Source organism: Lissotriton helveticus, chromosome 6 (assembly GCF_964261635.1).
Source record: "Lissotriton helveticus chromosome 6, aLisHel1.1, whole genome shotgun sequence".
Lineage (NCBI taxonomy): Eukaryota > Metazoa > Chordata > Amphibia > Caudata > Salamandridae > Lissotriton > Lissotriton helveticus.
Window position 1 is genome coordinate 1739105320 of NC_136067.1, and position 18855 is coordinate 1739124174.

Consider the following 18855-nt stretch of genomic DNA (forward strand, 5'->3'; position numbering starts at 1 on the left):
TTTCTGAGTTTGTTGTGGGTACAGTGCCTGCCTCAAATTGGAATTTAGTTTTAGGTGTTGGAGGACACTTTGATTACCATACTATACTGCCCACTCACATCACTAGCCTCAGAGCCCAAGTTTACAGCAGCCGAAGACTTTCATCATCCTGGATTTGCCCTGATATATTACATATTGGGCCTATTTGCAGTACATCAAATTAAAACTACAGCAAAAGTATGTAGATCAAGGCTGGGAATATTTCCTCCATTTGTCAGAGAGGGACTAGGAGTATTTTACGCTGCACCCACCCGCAGGCTGGTGAACCCTAGAAAGCGGAACCCTCAACCAACCTCAGAACATTTCTTATATTGCAAAAAGGTAGCAGGTAGACAGAAACTACCTGCTGCACTTGGCATCTCTGACCTGTGAAAAGGATTCAAGGAGGTTGAACGCCCTTCCTCTTAAAATTCAAGAACAGAAGGTCTTCACGGATCATAAGACCAATCACTTGGGTGGATTCAGGAACATAAAGTGGAAGAGGGCAGGCCTGAGAAACATCATATCTAAACAGTGGCAACAGGACAAAGACTGGGCTTTGCTGTTGCATCTTGCTGATAATCTTTGAGTCTTGAAGTGCTGCCTTGAGGGACCCTGGAAGTGGACTCTTATGGTTGTCTGGGCACCAAAAGAGGTTTGGGAAGGTTTTTAAACTGTTGCTCCAATGCTTCATAGGGGACTGACTGTGAATAGTATGTATTGCATCGTATTGAACATAAGTTTTGTCTTCCATTGAGAAAATAATTTCTTACATAAATGACAAAGTCCCTTTTCAGATTGTGACTGAGAAACTATTAACACTTTCCTACTTCTAGCCCTAGTGGGTCCAATTTACTTGGTGCATCCAACCCATGCTCCATCGCAATTCAGCTCAAATACCGATTAGATCCTGGTCTTCTGTGAACATTGACAACAATTGGTGCTTTGAGCTCCTTGGTGCTATTCTCTCTTACATCTTAAAAATAAATTGTTTTCCCCTTTTGAATTTTTCTCTTTTTGGTGTCATTTTGTTGAATAACATTTAGCATATTTGTATCAATTGGAGTTTTATTTTGATAGTGTTGTTTTTTGATTTTGTAACTGTTTTGGTAGGTCTAAAGTCTATATACATTTTATCTCATTTAAGCCTGCCAGAACAACCATGTTTTGAGTTGTCTTAATTTACTGAAACCTTTTACTGGACCCAAAAAGTTAGTGACTTTATTATTTGCGGTGGCTGAATATTTTGAATACTAGTCTTAAGGATTCTATATATTTTTGGCACCACTTTATTTCCTTTCGGTCCCAGCAAAAATATTTCTCTCACCCAAAAAAATGAAGCACAGATTCCATAGTTTCACCAAAATTGTATTTGTAATGGACAACCAGTGAACCTAAAAATATCTGCAACAAAAAGGTGACAGAAATGTAAAGGGCGCAATATGTAAACAAGACATAATTTAAATAAACAAATTACTTGATTTAGCGCCACATGCACATAAATGTTATTTTGCAAGTTCCTAATAGTAAGTTTTGGCAATTCACTATTAGGAAATTGCAAACACCTATGTATGAATGTGTACTTGATACACGTAGTGATTCCTAATGAGGTTGCAATTGACCTACCTCATTAATTATTAATATTAATGAGGTAGGTGGCAATTTGTGACCCATTGATAATTGCTAAAACAATGGGGATGGTGGCCGCGGGAACATCGGACCACTGTGTCTGTGTGTGCTTTTAAATACAGCCATGTTCTTTGTTTTTAAATGCAGCCCATTTTCCTTAAGGGAAAACAGGATCAGCTTTAAAAATAAAAATTAAGCGTTTCAGTTTTATTTTTTTCAAGAGTAGGCAGTGGTCTGCCTGCTTTTAAAAAACATGTTTGCAACCATTCACAGGGAAAAGTGATCCCCTGTGGGCCTTTTCTTGTTCGTGACTGGGCTACCAACTACTTGAATTAAGTGGTAAAATGCAAATGCTTTGTGACCGCATTTCAGTTGCAAAACATTTGTACATGGCACTGCGAGTCACTATTAAGAAGGGATGCCCTTAGCACGCCGCTTGGTCATTCCGTATTGCAAAATCCAAATTACAATTTTCTAACAAGTTACTGAATCGCTATTTGGGCTTTTTACACGCCAAAAAGCCTTTTTGTATTTTCAAATGGCCTGATTCTGCAAATCGGCCCACTTGTGACTGGCAAAAAGGTTTGTGCATGTGGCCGTAAATCACTACCTGTTTGAGGTCTTCCAACCTATCATTAATTCGAAAATATTCCAAGAATGTCTCCAGGTAGAGGACACATGCTAAGGAGTCACAGTACATGCTGCCTCCTGTCTTTAAGTAAAGGAAAATAATGAAATAGCATTAGAACAAAAATTCTAGCTCTTTGACCATTGAATTGTAATTTAAACGTCTTAAAATTATAAAAAAGCAAATTCATGCCAAAATAGTGCTTTGACAACATATTCCAAATTTGTTTCTATGATATCATTTTTAACCTTCTAATGCAATTACAACTATGAGGGAGCTATTATTCCGAATCTCATTGGCAAACATGCACTCATTATCCCATGACAGTCTTTCCTTAATGAAAACTGATTAACTAAGGAAGGACCAATTATAATTCCATACAGGCAAAGGATATTTGAAAAATAATAAAATCACTATTTCTAAAGAATGATGATCTAATGCTTCTGCAAAAACAGAGCTTCTTGGCTTGTTTGTGTTCCAATATAGTTGGCCCTCCATAAAATACCCCCAAGCCTTTTGCATTGATACAAATAAATACATAATTGAAGATATTTGGGTTAGAAAATGACTTGGCACAACAAATGAATAATTAAAGCAGGTTGGGATGCACAATATTTTGGGAACTGTCAAAAATTGGGTTACAAACGTGGAAGAGGGATACACTTACCACCTTCCTAAAAAAATCTGGTTTGGTTACCATACATAACTATTTTGTGGAGTTAATTATAGCACAAACTCGACCCGAAGGTATCAGAGTGCTTTACTTGAGCAATAGTTCCATTACAGACAGACACATACATTTTTGTTAGGCACAGGGAGAGTAAGGGATTTGCCCAGAATCACAGAATTTTAAGCGTCTCCAACCCAGTTCCCAAGCTCTGAGGTCGACCGCCCTAGCCGTTAGACCACATTCTCTCCCCAAAAGAATCACCATCTGCCTCCTGATAGCAATGGCAAAAGCATCAAACAGGAAACAACAAAATAATATTTTTTGAGTTGTTTTGGTAATATTATCACCAAAACAACTCAAAAAATGAAGAAAACTGTAATGAGAAAAAATGCACTAAAATCATTAAACTTAGATATAGTGAACCGAACATATTAATATTATTTTTTTAATCTTAAATTAAAAATGTGACATGTTAATACAACTGACATTTGCAAATCACTGTACATAGTTAACTGGGACACAGGCATAATTTGACCATGATGGAGCGGAGGTCGGGTAATGGTGCCCTACTCTTTGGGCACCAAACCATTTACCAATTTGGTGCAACAGGCCTCTCCTTTGTGCATCCTGTTTTTAACATTTATATGGTGTTCTTAGCCCCCCTAGTGAAGTCCTTCGGTTTCAAGGTTGTCTCATATGCCTACTAGACACAACTGCTCCTACCTATTGTAAAAGGGTTAGTTGAGGTTCATGAATCATTTAAAGCCTGCCTATTTAGGGTTCTGGATTGGATGAGGCAAAGCAATCTTGTCAGAAAGAGCATTCGTAGTTGAAGTGGATGGTTGTCCACAACAGGTAATTATGGCACTATCCTCGTTAGGACTAGTTAAGGTTACAGTATTCAAACCCAAGCCTAACCCCTGGTAGCAAAGGTGTACATCATTTAGAAGTGCAAAAGTAGTTCAAAAGGCAAAAGTACTATGCTATAAGAAATCCCAATCAAATTTATGAAAATAGAGAATATTTTAATGACCAAAATGAGACCAAACTGACAAAAAATGCAATAAGGGGATCCAGACATATGAATTTATACATTTTTTTTAAAAAATGCAAAAAGTGCCACACACAAGCAAAGAGTCGCACTAGACCGGAGTAAGTATAAGGTTTGATACTGAACCTAGGATGTAGAGTTAGTAAGGATTTGAGTTTGTGTTGAGTCACTTTTATGGTGCAGCTCTACAGCCAACAAAGTTATTTTGCGTGGTTTAGAATAAATAAAGTAACTAGCCCTTGAAGTGACTTTGGTGATCCTGGGTTCAAGATGCAGGCCCAGTCCTTTTTCTCAGTCAGCAGAGCAACAGAATAGCAGTCCTTCCTGCAAGGCAGCACACCAGTCCTTCTGTGTCTTCCACAGGCAAGGAGATGTACTGAAGAGTTGGATCTGAGGGCCCACTATTTATATCTGGTGCCCACTTTGAAGTAGAAGAAGGTTCTGGAGATTTTTACTTGATATTTGGTATTTCCTGCCTCCCTTCCCCGCTCCAAGCACATCTGGGCTTGCAAAAGACTGGTGTCAGAACCCTTAGTGAGTGTGCTGCACAGAGCCTTTGTGTTGCGCAAGTGCAATAGGTGACAGGCACTCCCCTTCATCAAATCAGGGATGGCCCATCCTGCCAGTTGCTATTCCCATTTGTCTCACTGTCAGGGAGCAATACACAAAGACCAACTGCTAGCTACACCTAGTTATGTGATCCAGGATGCAGGCTGCTGGCACCAATTGGTTGGGACAAGAAAATGGCAACCATTCTTTTTGTTTGTATCTTTGAATGGGCGATAGATGCAGCAGTGATTTTGAAAGAAGAAATGAATTTGTTTCCTTCTGCATTGAGAGGATATTTGACCTACATCTACTGTTCAAACCAATGAACTGGAGACTCTTCCTCTCCCAACTGAAACTTGAATTATTTAACCAAGGTGTCAAGAAATCTCACAAGACTCACCTTTGTCCTGAAGATTGTCCCACCGATTTGATGCTACAGAGACCGAAACGTCAATGTTTTGTGAATCATTCTGAGCTGTTCCATTGGGTATTATTAGATGTCACCTTGTATGAGATAAAGCTATGCTAAAACATATTTCTTAAATTAATCCCTTGTAGGCATCTTTACATTCTAACTTTCTAAAAGTCGCAATTTCACAATTATGACTTAAAATCCATCTTTTCCATTAAAGAGGGTTTTAAACTATAATTCTCTAGAGACCTAACTCGACCTTTCTGCCTGCTTCCAATTGAAAGTTATTACTTAATATATGTAATAGGTTAACCAAATGTTATCCTGTGGGGGTGATAGACCTTGCAGTAGTGAAAAATGAGTTTATGAGTACATCGCTACTAGGGCATGTGAAAGTTAACAGTACATTCCCAACATTTTAAATGTACAGCACCCTACCCTTTGGGTTGTTTAGCGCCTACCATAGAGGTAACATATAGGAAAAAGATAGGTTTAGGTCCGGTAAACGTTTTCTTTTGCCAGGTCAAAATGGCAGGTTAGAACTTCACACACAGGCTGCAATGGAAGGTGTGAGACATGTTTTATTAAAGGGCAACTTATGTGGGTGGCATCATCAGTGCTGCAGGCCCAGTAACAGCATTTCATAATTATCATCATAACTTTATTTTGATCACACAGATCCAAAAAAGTACACAACACAAGCATAAAAAACTGAAGTATAAAACATTTTCAGATAAATATGTTTAAAAACCTTGTTTAATAAAATAGTTGTTCAAAATACAAGGTACAACGACTCTGAAGAGAATAAAGTGCTTCATGGAAAAATTTCCCACACCTGATCCACAGTGCGTACCAGAATCTTGAGAGGCCAAACACCATTACTCTTCGAGTATCAGTACACAAGCTTCACATCACTCCAGATAATGACCTGGACCTGCAAGTCTGCACAGCGGGAGTATCCATTTTATCCTCAGAGAGGAATAATGTGGGCAGAAGAAAAGTAGATAAACAATGGATTCCGGGCAGACTTTACACAAAGGGCACAGATCGTCAGTAAAAGCACTACAGCATCACTAAGAACAGAACAACCTGGTGGGCAAAGTCTTATAACGGAACCGTAAGAAATGTTTGTGTGCCATGGGAGGAACTATTTCATCAATGCTAAACTCAAAACAAGGGACAGGTTTAAATTTCAAAAAGCCATTAGACAGACTGGTCACAGGTTTTACCTGGTCCTTTGCAAGTATCAGTCCCCAATAGATTTCTTTCAACTTTACCTTCGGAATTCGCACCATACTTTCTGGGTTGGACCAGAATGCCTCCATCCCCAACCTCCCGAGTAGTTCCTGTAAGGAAGTGAACCACCTGATTGATGTAGCCTTAGGGAATTTCAAAAGATCAGACAAAGCCTCTTGATAGGTTTCAGGTTCTTCCATTGTCCATAGCCAGTACCAGAACATTAACAGTTTATAATTCAGCTTGTGTACAAGCTGTCTGTGGACAAGGTCCATTTGCAGGGGTATCAAAGGAGAGCTAGAGGGGTGAACTACCAGTGATCTTTAGAAACGGTTTTCAATGGTTGTGAGGGAGGTTAGATTACCCATACACCACAGCTCTGCACCATAAAGTGCCACCCGTAGGACCTTGATGTTGTAAATTTCAGGTGCTGGAGCAATGTGGTGGGATAGAGCCTTCCTATTTATTTTACTAATGTGGGCGCACTAGTGGATTAGTTGTAGCTTTACTTTCTCAATGTGGGGACCCCAGTGGATCGATTAGGTCAAGTGGATACCTAAGGAGTCAAAAACTTCGACTTGCTCCAGTTTAGTACTACCAGCCCATACAGGTATTTTTGACAATTTAATCTTTCCTCTGTTAAAAATGGTTTTGGCCTCATTTAAAACCAGACCCCTTTCATCACAAAACCTTATAAAATCATTCAAAAGTTGTTGTAGACCCTGCGGAGATTGAGAAATTAAAGGTGTGTCATCTGCAAACAGTAATGCAGGCACCCTTCATAGGCCGATTTTGGGGGCATCACATCCGTCTCTATCTAAAAAATCAACCACTCCATTAATAAAGAGAGTAAAAAGAGTGGAGGCTAACACACATCTCTGTCTGACTCCATGTTGGACAGGGAAGGTTCCTGTTACTTGGTTGTTTGCACCCCACCTGACCTGTGCTGCGTTAGATGAGTGTAGTCAAATTAAAATGTCTAAAAGGTTTGCCGGCATGCCCATCTCATTCAATACTCTCCAATAAACACAAAGAAGGTGGAAGGCCTGGTCCAGAGCACTGACTTTCATATGGAAACCTGCCTGCAATTCACTCAACATTTGAAACTCAGTCACCCAATCCTGTATCCTTCCTAAAACCTGCTTACAAAAGATTTTCTGAAAGGAGTCAATGAGGTGTATCAGCCTATAACTCACCGGCTACGCTCTGTCCCCTTTTTTGTAAATGGGCAATATCTCTGCAATCTGCCACGATGATGGTATGGGAGCACCAGACATGATCAGGTTTGTTACCAGATTTATGTAGGAACCCCGGAGGGATTTATCCTCTCTATACAGATCTTTGGGAATTCTGTCTGGTCCGGGGACTCGCGTCGGCACACAAGATGAAATCGCCATTTGGGTTTCCTCAATAGAGAAAACCAGAGTTTCACCTTCCCCACCACAGGTCTCAACCCACATCTCACCAGTCTCATTACTTGCATGAGTGCCATTATCATAGAGAGAGCCAAAGCGATCAACCTACTCTTCTGGCTGGACAGTGCATTCCAAAGCTGGTCTGTTTCCCTTAAACCAATATGCTGTTTTTCTCCAAAAAGTCTTGGGGTCTTTATCTGTCAATACGGTGTGTAGGGAAAACCAAAGAGAACCCTCCCAATCCTTTTTAGCTTTGTCAACAGCCTGCCTGTACTTGGCTCTTTAAGTCACAATCTCAGGACCTGCCTTCTGTTTTACTGCACAAAAAAGCATCCCATAGCTTTCCTGCAGTCCTGATTGTACCAGGCGCTCTTGGTGTCCTGCCTCGGGTCTGTGCAGTGTCCCCCCCTTTTCCACAGTTTAGGAAGCCAGCAAAGCATATCCCTTATCTCACTAAAAATTAACTCATGGCAAGGTCCCAGACTCTCCACAGCTTCCTTAGTGTGGAGTTGTATTAACTCCTCAATCAGCCACTGCACTTTGCCCGTAACTGCTTCAAGGGTTACCGGATGTTCTTCCACCCAACCCCACTTTATTTATCTTTGATTATTTGTAACAGAGAGCACACCCAAATCAGGGCACCCCCTGATATCAGGTTGTGGGGTCTCTTGTTTAATGAGAGTAAGGGCAAGCGCGTTATGGTCACTCTTGAATCTTTTAACCACTGCCATATCATCCACTAGAGGCCAGAGATTGGCAGTAATTAGGCAATAGTCAATTCTACTTGTGTGGCCAGGTCTATTAAAAGTCCACTCTCCATTAGGATCAGACATAGTTCTACTATTTGTTGCTCTTAAATCGTGTTATAGGGTAAGGGCGAGCACCTGGCCTCCTCTCTTTGTCCATCTCACTTTTGGTAGGTCTAAAGCTGGAATTGACCACTCACAATCCCAATCCTCAATCAGGTATGGTATGGAAGGGTAAGGGCAAAGGGTTCAAAAGTACAATTAAAGTCGCCCGTCACTAATACAGGAACACCATCTAAGTACTCGGCCCGAGCACGATCTCATATGTGAATTGCTTTGTTTCCTCTAGGGCACGGACCACTCTATCATAGACATTAGAAATTCTAACCTTCCAACCACTGTAAAGAATCAGCTCAAAGGCTAAAATGTCCTGCTAGTCATCATGAATGAGCTTGACTTGAGACCCCGGTGCATTTTTCACCCAAACTGCTAGACTTCCAGAGGGTCTTCCCTGCTCTTTCCTAGTAGCATCGATGGCGTAGGCAGAAAAGTCACTTCTAAAAGGAGTGGACATACTCAAGGTTTCCTGAAATAGGATTACATCATAGGTGTCCACAAAAGTACACCAATCTGGATCAGATAGCAATTTTGAAATCCCTGCCATGTTCCATATTAGGACCCTTAAAACAGGGAAGACAAGGGCCCCTCCTTCTGTAGAGTCGCATCTAGGAACTATACCACTAGTTACATTAACAGTGGGAAGCTCACCACAAGTCTCGGTATATGCTAGACCTTTGAGTATTGGAGCTTCTGGTAAGGCCGAGTCAATGGGGGCCCTGGATACCCTGTGTTTCTGTCGAGGGTCATTCTGTCGCCCGTCTGAAGTCATCTTTGGCCGTTCCCTACTCAATGAGGGCAGAGGAATGGTCTTACCCCAATAGATCTACGGGAATATGGCTCTAGTCTTGGTGGGCGTCTATCTATATATATAAAAATGAATGTATGACTGTCTATCTGTCTGTTTGTCCTTTATGCATTACTACACCATTCATCCGATCTCCATGAAACTTTGGGAAGTTGTTGAGTGCACTCCCACAAAGGTTTCTGGCATAATTTGTTTTTAAAATATCGGCCCACAGGGCCCTCATAATCTTTTAAATACTTATGTACGCACCAGACGGAAAAACAACAAATCGTGTACCCACAAGCACATTAATAAATAAATAGAATTAAAACACCATTCTTCCGATCGCCATGAAACTTTGAGAAGTTGTTGAGTACACTCCCGCAAAGGTTTCTGGCATAAATTCTTTTTAAATATCGGCCCCCCCAGGGCCCTCATAATCTTTCGAATACTGATGTATGCACCAGAAAGAAAAACAAAAAATCGCGTATCCACAAGCACTCGAATAAATAAATAGAATTAAAACGACACTATGAAATGTTTTCCATATTAAAATGAATAAGTTTCAATAAAAATGACACAATGTAAATTGAATGTTATCATAATGAGTTTCCTTGAATTTCCTTTCTTCGGAGATCGCAGCAACGCGCGTCGGGTAAGCTAGTACCTAACAGAAATAGAAGTATTTGCAGGAGGGGTAATGCCAGAGTCAATCGCCAGTAGATCTGTGACCATGTCCTTATCAAAAAATCTAATTTCAAACAAATCCCTAGCGTCCCCAGGTTAGCTAAATCGTCCTACAGATTTATTATCATCTCTGATAATGGAATAACAGTGGCGGGTGGATCTCAACCAGTGAGTGACTTTGTTTTTTAACTAATCCTGGTCTTCATACCCAGCCCAAGGGAGTTTAGGAACTTCAGTGAGGTAAAGCACATCTTGAGCACCCTGATCACTTGGCCTCGTATAGACTTCATCCCTTACGGACCCATCCCCTGTGTCCCCCACACCCCAACCTGGGAGCATACCCTTCATCTAGGATCACCTCACCTCTATCTGGGACCCCAAGTCCGGCCCTAGCATAACCAACTCCCAGCATATTTCTTACAGCTAAAGTAGATGTGTCATTTGGGCGGTGGTTCCAAGTGTAATCTGAGGGTTGATATAAAATGCTTTCAGAGGTGACTTTGTGAGAGTTCTCAGCGTACTCAAAAGGGTGAGGTCCTATGCACCTATCCTCTCTTGTTAATTGTGCCACTGCTGAGGGGGCTGATAAAGACCCATGGTGCACCCCCTTCCTACAGGCTGCTCTCTCAGTTAGGGTAGCAACCTCCCTTCTGAGGGCAGAAACCACCTCTCTCAGTGACTCAATTAGTGACTTCAATGCATGCACCTCAGAGGCAGGGTATTTACAAAGCTCCTCTGGACCATCTAGTCTGGCTCCTGTCCCCCCTATCTCCTCATGAACAAGGACATCAAATCTGTTGTGGCACTCAACTTGAGTAACAGGTGCAATGATAGGGGACCCACTCGACTCGATACATAATGCAGATATGTGGCAGAATCAGACTCCGGATCAGGTCTTTTTTACCAGACTCTTGCCCCTCCCTTTGGAACGTTGACTAAACATTTGCGGAATCAACTTGGCTGATTTTCCCCTTAGTGATGGCTTGGGTGAGATGATTGGCGGGGCTACAGAAATAACATCTGTGCTTATGGCTTTCTGACTGAGTTAACTGCCTGAGTAGGAGAGCTCAGTGCACCACATCAGCTATTTCCTGGCACTCAGTCAAGATTGACTCAATTCGGTCCATGGTCTTGTGGCAGACAGCACCAAGGAACTTCTTTTTCCTGTTAGAATTATCCATGCCCTGAGCACTATCGTAGCCTTTTCTTTTACCCATCTTTCTAGGATCCCCTCAGTTAATTATGTACAACCTCTGTACTCTGGGGAGAAATACTCAACAGCTGCCACCAAACCCCCGAGGACAAAGGAAGGAGGAAGAATGGCTGCCTAACAGTGGTTGGGATAAATGTTATAGTTTAAAATTTCAATAGAAGGAAAATAAAGGAAATAATGGAGATAAGTACCAATGGAGGACAATTCAACCTGCTATACCAAAGGTAACCAGCGTACTGCAGAACCAAAGGGGGTGGCCCCGCCCTGCCTCTTCCTGCCGCTGATGGGCACAGATGGGCCCTCCCTTGGCCCGGGCTTTGCCCAGACACGCCTGCGTGCGTCCCGCGAAGTGGAAGTCCAGCGCAACAGGAGACCCCCGCTGTATTTATGCACCTTCGGGTGGTCTGTGCCTCACATTGGCGCCTCCTGGAGCCAGTGCTTTTTGGGGGTTGGAGTCCCCTGTCAGTAGCAGCAGGTAGCCAGCAGGAAAAGCAGGTGAGCGGGCTCCTGTGCAGCGGGAGACCCGAGCTGAATTTATGCATCTCCGGGCACCCTGAGCCTCAGGTTGGTGCCTCCTGGCGCTATGCTTCTTGGGGGCTGGACTCCCCTGTCAGTGGAAGCAGGCAGCAGGCAGGAAAAGCAGGTGAGCATTTAATTCACAGGTTGTGGCTATACATTGAACTACTAGGGCTTACCAGTATTTTAATTGTGCCAATTGGATACAAGACAATTTCACCATGTTCAAAGGAAAGAGTAAAATAACTTAAGCACTGGTTAGCTGAGGAAAAGGTTGCATGTCCTAAAGCCAGTAAAAATAAAGGCAGCAAAAATATCAGGATGTAAGGCAAAAAGTTGAGGGAAGACAACAGCACGGATGTCACATCCAATAGTATGTATATCCTCACCTGAAATCAAGGCGAACTACCCAGTATAATGGGAGTTCTCATTGCTGAGGAGGAAGAACCTCAGAATTGGAGTGATCAGTTCCAGGGCGATGCTCCACTGTAAAGTTCATTCTCTGTATGGAGGGGGACCATTTCACCAGTTTGAGATTCTCATCCCTCATCTGCATTAGACACCTGAGGGGTCAGTGGTCTGTCTTAACCTAGAGGAAAGCCCCACATAGGTATGATCTCAATTTCTTCAGTGCCAAGACTACTACAAATGCTCCCCTTTCTGTTGCACTCTACCTCCGTTCCCTGGGGCGTAACTTCCAGCTGATGAAGGCTATTGGTTGATATAGGCCCTATTCATTTAGCCTCTATGCTCTGCTCTGAGTCTTCTGTCTGCAGGCTGAACTTCTGGAAGAAATCAGGGTCCTTGAGCATCCGTGCTGTGCATATTGCCCTTCCTGGCCTCAGTTCAAATCCCCTGCCTGGGCGTCTTCTTCAAAGTCAGCTGTGTCAAATGAGCAACAATGATGCAATACACCTTGACAAATCTTCTGTAGTATTCAGTGAGGCCCAGGAATGGACTTCTCTTTGTCTGGGTCTTGAAGTTTCCAAACCAGAAGGGTTTGAATCTTGACCTAGAGGGGCAGCACTTTGCCTCCTTCAAATTGGTGACCCAAGTAGACCACTGAACCCTGCCCTATCTTGCACCTACTGGCCATGATAGTCAGTCATGCCCTCAGCAGGGCCTGAAGCACTTCTTTGAGGTGGTACAGGTGGTCGTTGGAGCTAGAACTGAAGACCGCAATGTTGTCTAGGTATGTGCAGTGAAGTTCTCCAACCCAGCCAAGTCTTGATTGACCGACCTCTGGAAGGTGGCAGAGGCATTCTTCAACACTAAGGCGATCACCTGAAACTGGAAGTGACCTTCTGAGGTACAGAATGCAGACGTCTCTTTGGCCTCCTCAGTTAAGGCAATCTGCCAGTACCCATACATCCCGTATACCCTTTGCGCCTCAAAAGCCCTCAAACCTCCTTGGCAGCCTTGCCATTACACTTTTGACCCGGATTCGCTCATGAATGTCCCAGACTGCGGATGTAATGAGAGAGGTAATCATCATAACATCACGGACACCGCTCATAAGCAGGTTGCCCCAAAGAGGCCAGGTCCTCCCCTCACTTCTAACTACTCTGGTTTTCTCATTAATACCCGCTCGCTAGTTAAAAATAATGTCACTTTTAGGGAATTCATTTTGGAGAAAAACCCCACCTGGGTCTTTATCACTGAAACTTGGGCCACGGATTCCTCTGAGCCTGACCTAATAAATGCGATTCCTGAAGGCTATGCCTTGGCCAGAATGGACAGAGTTGGTCGTAGGGGAGGGGGGCTGGGGATTCTGTACCACAGCTCGATAAGATGTTGAATCGATCACCTGTCCTCTCCGCATGACCCCTTCCAGGACTTGTATTTTGCCTTAAACCCCTCCCCCACTGTGTCCTTCACTGGGATCCTGATTTATAGGCCCCCGGGCCCCAGGTCCGCTTTCAGTCTCGGACTTCTTAAGACCCTGGAACCCTACATTGACAGACCCAATTTTACCATTCTTGGGGACTTCAATTTTCACTTGGAGAATTCTAACTCCTCTGACACTATCCACTTGTTGGACTCCCTTGTCTCTTGTGGAATGCCTCAGTTAGTGAGTAGTCCGACCCACTTAGCTGGGCACACTCTGGACGGGGTATTCACCAACGACCCCCGGCTTCAGACCGGCTTTCCCCACCCTCTGTCCTGGTCGGACCATTTGGCCGTTCCCCTCGATCTCATACTTCCCCTCTCTACTGGGCCCCAGTTGGATCACAACAAGTGGGAATCGAGGAGGAATTTCAGGGGGCTAAACAATGACACACTTACCCCCTTCATGTCCAATATCAAGCCTCTGTTAGGAAGGGGTGCCGATGCTGCGGCCCTTGACCTGTCAAACATTTTGGCGGGTGCCGTTGAATCCCTAGCACCGGCTAAGCAACACTACTCAGCCAGGAAACGGCCCTCTGCCCCCTGGTTCTCAGACTCCCTTAGGATCCTCAGACAGGGGTGTAGAAAATAAGAAAGACTCTGGAGGCTACATCTGGACCCCATAGAGAAGGACAAACACAAAAGACTTCTTAAGGGCTATAAAGCTGCGGTTCTGTCAGAAAAGAAGGCGCATTTCGCCAAACTGACTGCTTCACTCAGCTCCCCCAGGGACCTGTTTAAAATAGTTGACACCTTGTCCCTCCTGCAGTCACCTGACCCCATAGTCGCCTCCCAAGAACTGTGTGATCAGATTTCCACCTTCTTCCATACTAAGATCATGGACATCTACACAGACTTGGAAGCTCTCAGCCTCAGCCCTGGGAGCCCCGTCTCAATCGCTGCACCCCCTCAGGAAAGTCCGATGCCCGAATCCCGTAGTCTGTTCACTCACTTTCCCCTCCTTACTCCCGAGCATCTTAGTCCGCTCCTGGACAAACTTAAGTCTGGATCCCCGCTTGACCCCTGTCCTTTGAAAATCCTCAAAGAATGCAGGGAGGTAATACTACCCCCCCTTGCTGAGGTCATGAATCTGGTAATCTCGGAAGGCGTCTATTCCCTTTCTTGGAAATTGGTCATTGTCAAGCCCCTGCTGAAGAAGCCTACTTTGGACCCCGGGACCCTGAAAAACCTCTGCCCCAATTCTCTCCTCCCTGCCCCTGCTAAGATACTAGAGGCACACCTTAACCATCACCTGAGTGCCTTCCTGGATAGTTCCAATTCCCTGGATCCCTCACAGCACGGTTTCCGGAAGGCTCACAGCACTGAGTCGGCGCTTACAGTGGTTGTCGACAGTATCCGAGCTAAGGTCGACAGTGGCCAGACGGCCTTACTGGTGCTGTTAGACCTAACTGCGGCTTTCGACACCCTGTCCCCTTCCATTCTAGCTAGCCGCCTCAGTAAGCTGGGAGTGGCCGGTCCAGCACTTAGCCTCCTAACATCCTTCCTTGACCAGCGGAAGCAAAGGGTGAAGCTGGGTGATTTTCTCTCGCCAGTCAAGCCTGTGAAGTGTGGGGTCTCCCAGGGCTCCTCCCTGAGCCCCAAACTTTTTAACATCTACGTGGCCCCACTCGCCAGGCTTGTAAGATCCTTTGGGCTGGAAGTTCTTTCCTACGCAGACGACACTCAGATTGTGGTCTCCATATCACAATCAGTGAACATAGCGGCCCTAAACTTTAAAAACTGTATGGAGGCAGTTGCAGGTTGGATGGTTCAGAACTTCCTCAAGCTGAATGGGGAGAAAACAGAGGTTCTCATTTTTGGAGGCAAACACGAACCTGGTTGATGGACTGGTGGCCCTCGGCCCTTGGTGCCTGTCCCACGCCCTCCACCTCGGCCCGCAATCTGGGTGTTATCCTGGACACCACCCTTACCCTTGATAAACAGATTAGGAGGACAGTTTCTACCTGCTGTGGCGCCCTAAGGATTTTAAGAAAAATCACCCACTATCTCCCCCTAGAAGCACGCAAACAGGTGGCGGTGGCTCTTGTAGCCTCCCGGCTGGACTACTGCAATGCACTATATCTAGGTATTAACAACGGCTTGGTCCAACGCCTTCAGATCGTGCAAAATGCAGCGGCACGTTTTGTCATAGATGCCCCGAAGCACTCGTCAGGCTCTGCCAACAGGAGGAACTTGCACTGGCTCCCCATGCATGCCAGGATCAACGTTAAGGCCCTCTGCCTTACGCATCGTGCCCTAAACGGGACTGGGCCGGAAGGCATTCGTTCCCTCGTGTCCCATTATGTCCCCGGCAGGGCTCTTCCTTCTGCCAACAAAAATCTCCTGACTGTCCCCCGAGTCTTCAAGGCCAGATGGGGTGGAAGGGCCTTCCATTCCCTCGCACCCATACTGTGGAATACGCTCCCTGACGACCTCAAGGGTTTTGCTTCTCATGCCCTTTTCCGCAAAGCACTCAAGATCTGACTCTTCCGAGAAGCCTACCTGTGATCTGCCCACCTCTTCTCAAACAGTTGTACCATCCTTTAGCGCCTTGATGCCTATGGGTTTCGTTGCACTCTATAAATCCATAATTCATTCATTCATTCATTCACATCTGACCAAAAATGCTGAGGAACTTAGCAGCCCCCAACTGATCAATGAGCTCATCAGCTTAGCGGATGGGGTGAGCATCAGTCTTAGTGACCGCACTGAGCATCTGGTAATCGATGTCGGACCTGATTTTGGGGGTGGTACTTGATGCGGGAGTCTTGGTGACCAGCACCAGTGGACTCGATCAGGGGCTGCTTGAGAGCTCAATTACTCCTAACTCCAGCATTTTGAAGACTTCCGCTTTTCTACTAGCTCTCACCTTGTCAGATAGAATGTATATCTTATTGTTCAATCCATACTGTCCACAGTGTCAATATCATGGGCACACCATGTAGTGAGCACTGAGTTTAGGGAGAAGAGAGAGGCAACTCTGTTGTTGCTCAATGGTCAGGGTAGAGGAGATATTGACACCCTCCACTGGACCATCCTGCTCCTGAAAGAAAGGAGGTCAGGAGAGATTCACTCTCCTCGTCCACTGCCTCATCTGTGACCAAGAGCATGCTAATAATGGACATCTCAAAGTGTGGCTTGAGGCGATCGACATACAGGACCCATAAAGGGTTCATGGGGTCTTGTGGTCCAGCAGGTTGGTGACATCTCTTTGTGGTTCTTCACCGCATAGGACCCAGACCAGCATTCTTGTTGAGCCCAAGGCTCCACAGGCTCTAACATCCACACTTTCTGTCTAGGTGAAACGCGACCATAGTGGCCTTCTGGTCATATCATTGTTTCAGAACTTGCTGACTGGCTTCTAGATTATCCTTTATTTTCTTCCAGAAGTGCTTCATCTGGGTACGGAAGGCCAGTGTGTAGCTGACTACATCCTGAGAGGCTTTCTTTGAAGCTTGCTCCCAAATCTCCATTACCAGCTGGGAGGCCCTCGGACAGGGTGTTGATACAGAAGTTCAAAGTGGCTGAATCCAACTCCCTTCTGTCGTACCATATTGTATGCAAACAACACGTATGGCATGAGCACGTCCCACTTCCTCGTCAGTGAATCTGACAGGCACATGATCATACCTTTAAGGATCTTGTTAAACCTCTCAACAAGCCATTGATTTAGGGGTGGCAGGGCATGGAGAGCTTGTATGTTACCCCATACTCCTCCCACATGGACTAACATGTATGGTGACATGAAGTTTGTATCACAGTCAACTACTACCTCCTTGGGGAACACCAATGGGTAACTATCCTGAAGAATGCATTTGAGGTCATCTTCATCCGGGCCAGTAAAAGGGGGTGACAAGCCTACCAAAGGTCTTGTCCTACACTAGATGATCTGCCAGGAGAACAACTTGAGCCAATTCTAGAAGGAAGGGTCTGTAGCACTGGGGGGCAATCAACACATGTGTTGCAACATGCTCCGGAACCTTATGCTCACTGTACAGGAGCCCATTGTTCCAGTAAATCAGGTGATCACCAGAGGTGTTGCCTGCTGCATGGGCCTCGAGCTGCCCCTGTAAGCCCTCTATAGCCCTCCTCCATGTAGGTGGGACCTCCTTCCTTCTGCCAATTGATCAGTTCAGGTAGGTTTCCCAGAGTGGCAATGTCCCCACTTGTAGGTTTGGGGCTTAACTCAAAGGCTCCACCTCCTCCTGGATCATGAGAGTTTCAAGAGCGGGTTTCCCACACCCATTACCCTTTCATATTTTAGCAGGTACCTAGGCTTTTCTTACAGGCTTCACGTCCTCCTGACTAGTCTCTTGGGTAGCCCTGGACCATGTGGTCAGGTATTCTGACTCAGGCAACCCCAACATTTCCAGGTGGGACTGGAGCTTCAAGTCTTTCCAAGTGGTATGCTCCAGGTCATTACTGAGCAGACAATCCACAGTCATGGTTGAACTCATAGCTACCCTTAGGGATCCTGTGATCCCATTCTAAGGGAACCAGAGTCACTGAATAGTGACACATTGTTGTCAGCTACCACAATCTGGTGAACTACATTAGTTACTACCAGCTCTAAGGATACAAGATGACACCTGACAGCTGTCATGCTGGCTCATGTGTCTCTTGGACCCTCCACCCTCTGTCCATTGATGGCAACACACTGCCTGTTTTACTTGATATCTCTAGGTCTGTGGGCCTTTGGCACCATCTCTCCATCCAGTATCCCTACACTAGGGTAACGTTTGTAGTACACCTCATGCTAACTGGGATAACTGCCTCCTCAAGTGGGGGGCTGTGCCCGCTTGTGACACTTGGCATCACCCTTCAAGTGCCCAACATAGTAATTAGAGGTAAACCTGCCTCAGGACTTATGGTCATGGAACCCATTCTTCTTTTTCTCAGATGGAAATTGGGAATCCTGCCTTGTGGAACTACTTTGTGGACCTTTAGAGAACTCTCAGTTATTATTTTTTATCGCCCCCACTTTCTTTAGGTTGAGATCCTGCCCACCCTTGTGATGATCCCCCCACAGTTACCTTCTTGTGGACCTTGGTGCTGAGTCAGTGGCACACCTCCTTGGCAAGCTCTCTGATGTCAGTGCACTTGCTATCGATCAGATGTTGCTACACATCTTCAAAACAAAGACTGACCATGTGTTCTATCTCCACCAAATTTTACAGCACCTTGCAATCTTTTACTTCACTGCCCTTCATCCAACCATCAGTACCTTGCAAAAGGAATCTACACAATCCACTCAGGACTGATGGAGCACCTTTTCACTATCTCTAAACTTCATC